Raw genomic sequence first — 6290 nt, forward strand, 5'->3', positions numbered from 1 at the left:
CAATGAATTTATTTATAAGATCAATGAATTTTACAATTAATAAAAAACTAAAAGTAAGTATAAATTGCATTAGAACTGTAGAACGACACTTTTTATGTAACAAAAAATGCTAAAGTGATACTTAATATGAAATAGATGAAGTATTTTTTTTTTAAATATAGTAAATAAGCACTACTACTTATTATATTGATGCACTGATTACTTAGCATTAGTTGTTAATGTTATAAAGGGACATTAACTCCATAAAACTATAACTTAGACTATGTACAATGGTTTCATCACACAACACCTTCCACATCATCTTCTCTTTCTTCCACATTATCTTCTCTTTCTTCCACTTAATAGTTTAACACCACTCATTTTTTATATTCTATAATGGTTTGTTTAATGAAATTCATTACCATACCCTACCGTTTTTATTTTCATATTTTTTTATTTTTTCCTATGTTTTTGTTTTTGTGATAACATATTAATAATAATTATTGGTTGATATTAAATTACAATACTTAATAGCTAAACAGATGATTATATAACTTTTTCTGTTGTATTTTATAATTTTAATAAAAAATAAATTATTAAAGACAAAACATATAGAGAGTCACTAATAAAAACAATTATGAAAACTTAAAGTGTAATACAATACATTAATAAACACACAACACAAATAATAAAACACACCTAGCATAATTAGTACAATAAAATCAACTCACAAACTTAGAAAATCTTTCTAACCAAGAAACATTCTGATTTTTTTTCCATATGTGTTTGACTAGATCTGCTTACAATTCGTGATGCACATTTGAATCACACAATTCAGATCTACCACGCACGTGATTTGCAAATGGAAATATCACTTTAGTCGAGGATGATTATGGTGCATTAGACCCACTTGCTTCAGATTGGTCATAGTCGTTCCAGTGTTGGGCATATGTATCTCGTTCATCCTCAACAATAATATGATGCAATATGATACATGAACTCATTATGATAGCCAAATCGAAAATGTTCCACTAACGAGTTGGTTTGCGAATGATTTTAAATTGAGCTTGCAGCATTCCGAATGCACGTTCAATGTCCTTCTAACATCCCTACTGAACTTTTGCAAATAACTTGTTCAAATTACTTTGAGGAAGCCTAATCAATTTGACGAAAGTAGGATAAGAGGGATATATACCGTCAGCTAGATAGTACGCCATATTGTAAGGTCATTGGGTCTCGAAGAAGTTCACTTTTCGAGTATTTCCTTGTTCAACATCATCGAACACTGGTGAAAGATCCAGGACGTTTATATCGTTAATGTGCCTAGACATCCAAAACAGCATGTCAGATCCATAGATCATGGAATGGAACCGCGTCAAGAATAACAGTGGTAGTTATCTTATCTCCCCGAGTATATTGTCTTTCCCACGCTTTAGGACAATTTTTACATTACCAATGCATGCAATCAATACTCCCAATCATCCCCGGAAACCCTCACATTTCACTAACATGAGAAATTCTTTGCAGGTCATTTTCAGTTGAGGCTCTGAGATACACTTGCTCGTACAATTGTATGATTCCTTTACAAAAACTACGCAAGCACTCCAAAGCTGTAGTACCTCCAAATTTGATGTATTCATCAACCGCGTCGGTTTCCATACCATATGCTAACATTCACAAGGCCGTAGTACATTTCACTAAGGGAGATATACCTTCTTTATTACTTGCATCAAATCGTTGAGTGAAGTAATCGTCACTGCTTGATAGGTCCCCAACGATTCGGAGAAAACATGTTTTCGCATCCAAAATCGCCGACGGAACATTGCATCGTCATATGTAGGTTGATTGGAAAAGTAGTCGTCAATCAATCTTTGATTTGCTGTGCATGATCTCTCATGTGGTATCTTCTCTAGCTATGAGGTGGATAGTTTTCCTATATTTTCTTTCAACGCTCCCTAAATTAGTTAAGGATATACCTTTCTTCAATTTCAGACTGCATTTTGTAAGCTTCGATATCAAAAAGAAGTTCTGATGGATCCATATCAAAAGGAAACTTTGATGGATCCATTGTGGTATTGGTACATCAATGAAAGAATGAGTCCAGATTTATAAGAAAATGGAATTGATGGATTGAGTGGTTGGAGGATAAGATTCTTACATGGAAAAAAAGTCACGGGCACTTGAAAGCATTATTAAATCATGTTGAGTGGTTGGAAGATAAAATTCTGCTATTTATAGCCGAAATTGATGGTATAACATTGATGGAAAATTCAGGGACACTTGACAGAATTATTAAATCATGTTTAGTGGTTGCAAGATAAGATTCTGCCACTAAAAGCCAAAATTCACGGATAACATTGACGGAAAAGTCACAGGCGCTCGACGTCATTATTAAAATCATGTTGAGTGGTTGGAAAATAAATTTTTCTATTATTAAAGCATAACGTGATAATATATTATTACAACATCAACTGACAACAATATTATTAAAGGAGAAAGTGACAAACAAACATAATGAAAGCATGGAGTGACATGATACAGACAAGCATAGAGTGGTATGATACAAACAACCACTTTTGACTACAATTAATTTCCAAATAATTCAAGGCTCAACTGTTGGAACATCTCTTTGCTCTTGTCAGTGAGATGTTCCTTTTTACTTAGCTTCACCCACATCTTTATCTTCTTACCCCGAGTTTTTTCTTTCATCAATTGGTTTGCCTCCTCTTGCCTTTGGATTACCTCTTTTCACGTTTAGTTTGCCTCCTCTTGCAACATGGCTAATTTTCCAAGCGTTCGAACTCTTGAGCCTTGATTTTTCTGAGCTCATTAAAATCTTCGTTGACCACTTCCAAGGCTGCGCCCTTACCTTTCTTTTTCGCTTTTTCTCTTTGATGCATCTCTCCCCATTGGTCAAACACTGGATCCTAGAGACTTGGAGTCACTAGCATCACTCTCGTGGTCTCTCTTAGATACACTACTTCCAGAGCCACTATTTCCACCTTCCTGACTACCATAATGTGGTTGATTACGGACAGCGATCCAATTTTTTTCAAATTGAAATTTCGGGTACCACCACCTGAATAGATTTCTTGCGTTTTTGCCATTATATCTTGCTCCGACCGCCCACTTTGTTGCACACGCTTAGCGCCAATCCATTTTCCCAATTTTGGTTCATGTAGTTGTAATGATTCCTGCATGAAACTCCACCACGCAGAGGATCAAATGAGCAATCCTTTTTACAATACTCATTAATTTTACGCCAAAATGATTCGCTCTTCTAGTTTCTGCCAAAAACTTTGTCTTTTCCATATTTGATCCACCGACTCAGTAGCACTAAAGCACCATAAATATTTTGGTGGTGCATTTGACGATTTTTCGGATAGCATGGGTTAAATTGCATGCACCAGGAGTGGCTTCATTAACACCACTTATACCACCAAAAGTCATTTGTGTAGAAAATTCGGGAAAATTCAGTTGCTCCAACATACATAACAATTTCATTATCCGTCGGAGTAGAAGAATAAGCGGGTGGTTGAGATGAATATGACATGGCTGAACCATAATATGGATGATAGTTTGGAATCGCTGACGGCATGAAGAAACTTGGTGGAAAACCATAGTTTGGTATATTTTGGGGTTAGTTGGAAGATTGGTTTTGAAATGGATAGTTGTTGAGATTTGGATAATTGAAAGGATAGTTAGAAGAATTTTTGGTATTATTAGATGGGTTTTTGTTGTGATCCATTTTCTCAATAAAGATAGGAAACTATATAAACGAGAATTTATGAGAGGCTAAAGATGATTTTTTTTTATTTGTCCAAATCTTATGAACAAGTCTCTAGTTATAAAGTATAAAAAATGATAATTTTTTGATATTTATTTTTTGTAAATACATAATTTATTGTACAATAATTGAATCAAATAATGTAGAAGGAAAAAAAAACTCAGCACGATTAATCAAAAAACTGTCATCACGGTCACCTTTTCTTCAGCCAATGGCACCAAGCCATGTGGGCAACCTTTTTCCTCTCCACCAAAATTCTAACTAGTTTAATTTCTTCAACATGTTGAATGCCTACTCATTTTCAACTAAAAATTTAACATCCCATTGCATGTAGTCAACTGTTGAAAATTGAATATCAACACTCCATTGTATCTAGTCTTATATGAAGTCAAATGCATGCGGAGATAGAAGCACTCTTCTGGGCAATGGAATGTATGAAAACATTACGTCAATTTCAGGTTACGTTAGCAACAGATTGTTTTCAATTGGTGAAGATGGTTTCAAAACCAGAAGAATGACCAGCTTTTGCAAGTTATTTGGAAGATATTAAGATCCTGAAAGAAAGTTTCATAAGATCAGAGATTATCTATGTACCAAGGACGCAAAATTCAAAAGCGGATAGCCTAGCACGCAGTGTCAGGAAGCAACCGTCTTTCGTCGTTCACATGGATCAAGATCTCCCAGTGTGGTTCACAGAGTCAGTATAAGTCCGTACAAATTGATGACAAAAAAAAAATGAAGTCATATGCTCTTGAATCAAAAGTAGTTGACAATTATTTAATAGAACCATATGTTAGATATTTATTTCCACTATCAAATAAATCCTCAAACCGTCGTGTAAATCCTCAAATAAATCATTTGGTAGCATAAAATGTAAATCCCCTATATATTATTTGTGAAACATTACAACTTCTTTTTGTAGTCGCGTGTCATCACTAAGATGATTCTTAGAATTATTAGAGAAATATGTTGGTCCATCTAATTATATAATAATATTTTTATTAAACTAACCATAAATTTATTATCTGGCTTCTGGGATTCCTCCAATCAAATAGGGCCTTTGGTAATAACATCCACTACAAGAAATTCTGGTTTTAGCCACGAAAAAATGTTGCGGCTATCGACTAATTTTTGTGGCTATTAAACGCTTAGCCACGAATCGTCACAAAAAAAATTCGTTGACTATGAGCTTGTGGCAATCAGATTATTGTTGCTATTTGTTGATGTACTTCTACGACTTAGCCACACCGTAGTAGTGTGGTGGTGTGGATATTGACGGAGACAGAGAGGATATGGAGACGGCAGGGCTAGAGCTCAACAGCGGCGGGGCTAGAGCTCGGCAGCGGCAAGGCTAGAGCTTTCCATCTCTTCTGACTAAGAGAACCACAATAATCAAGATTAGATCTGCTGGAAATAAAGAGATCTTGATAATCTCTGAAAGAAAAAAAATGTGAAATCTGTAATCTGAGAGATAAGTTAGAAAGAAAACGTGAGATAAGAGAGAGACCAGATGAGATGTCGTGAGAGGAGTCAGAGAAAAAGTGATCCTTGTCTTAGGGGAATTGACCAATAAGAAACAAGCACGGAGATAACTAAAAGTTTCAATGCATTTTTGTCCATCAGATGTAGTTTAATCAACAGTTGTGATTAAAATATAGTGCAATCCTAGTCCTTGTACATTATTAGTCATTTTATTTTGACCAATCTTATTTTTGTAACTATTTCTTATTCTATTTTTGTTTCAATACACAAAATATTAGTGGTAAATTTTAATGTACAAAAATATTTTAAGACAAAATTCAAAGAATTAGATTTCACAATTTAAAATTTTAATTTTAGATTTGAATATTAAATTTAAAATTTGTTATTGATGTTTGGGGTATATGTATGTAAGGTTTAGAGTTTAGATATATAAAATAAAAAGTTCAGATTTAAAATTTTAAAATAAACTTTTATAAGTAATGGATGGTATAAGATTAGGATCTTTTAAATTTAAGAATTAATGTTAAAAATATCAGATTAGATTAGTGACTTTGTATGTTGAATTTATGTTTGGGGTTTAGAGTATTAGATTTAGAGTATAGATTTAGATTTAGTGTTTGAGGTTTAGATTTTAAATTTGAGATTAGATTTTTAAATGATTTAATTTGAGTTTAAGTTTAAGATTTATATTATAAGTTTGAAAATATTACATGGAAGGTTTAAGTTTGGGGTTTAGGGTATTAGATTTAGGGTGTAGATTTAAGATTTAGTGTTTGAGGTTTATAATTTAAATTTGAGATTATATTTTAAAAATGATATTATGAAAATGTTTGATCCTGTCGTAGCTATTGTGGTATTAGATATCAATCGTAGCGTATAATGTTATCTAGCAATGTAAAGGAAGAAGCAATACCTTGGTATTTGAGGTTTAGATTAAGTTTGGCCTGAGTTTTAAGATTTGGGGTTTGGGAATAGGGTTGGATTTGGAGTTTAGATTTATGAATTTAAGCTGAGTATATATGATTGTTAAATTTTATGATTT

At 33.2% G+C, this 6290-nt stretch overlaps 1 pseudogene; it reads right to left on the reverse strand.

Moving 5' to 3' along the window:
- Window positions 1-701: 701 nt before the first annotated feature.
- Window positions 702-2047, reverse strand: LOC106338675 (annotated as a pseudogene).
- Between the last annotated feature and the right edge of the window lie 4243 nt (window positions 2048-6290).

The sequence above is a fragment of the Brassica oleracea genome, chromosome C4 (genome assembly GCF_000695525.1).
Source record: "Brassica oleracea var. oleracea cultivar TO1000 chromosome C4, BOL, whole genome shotgun sequence".
In the NCBI taxonomy this organism is placed as follows: domain Eukaryota; kingdom Viridiplantae; phylum Streptophyta; class Magnoliopsida; order Brassicales; family Brassicaceae; genus Brassica; species Brassica oleracea.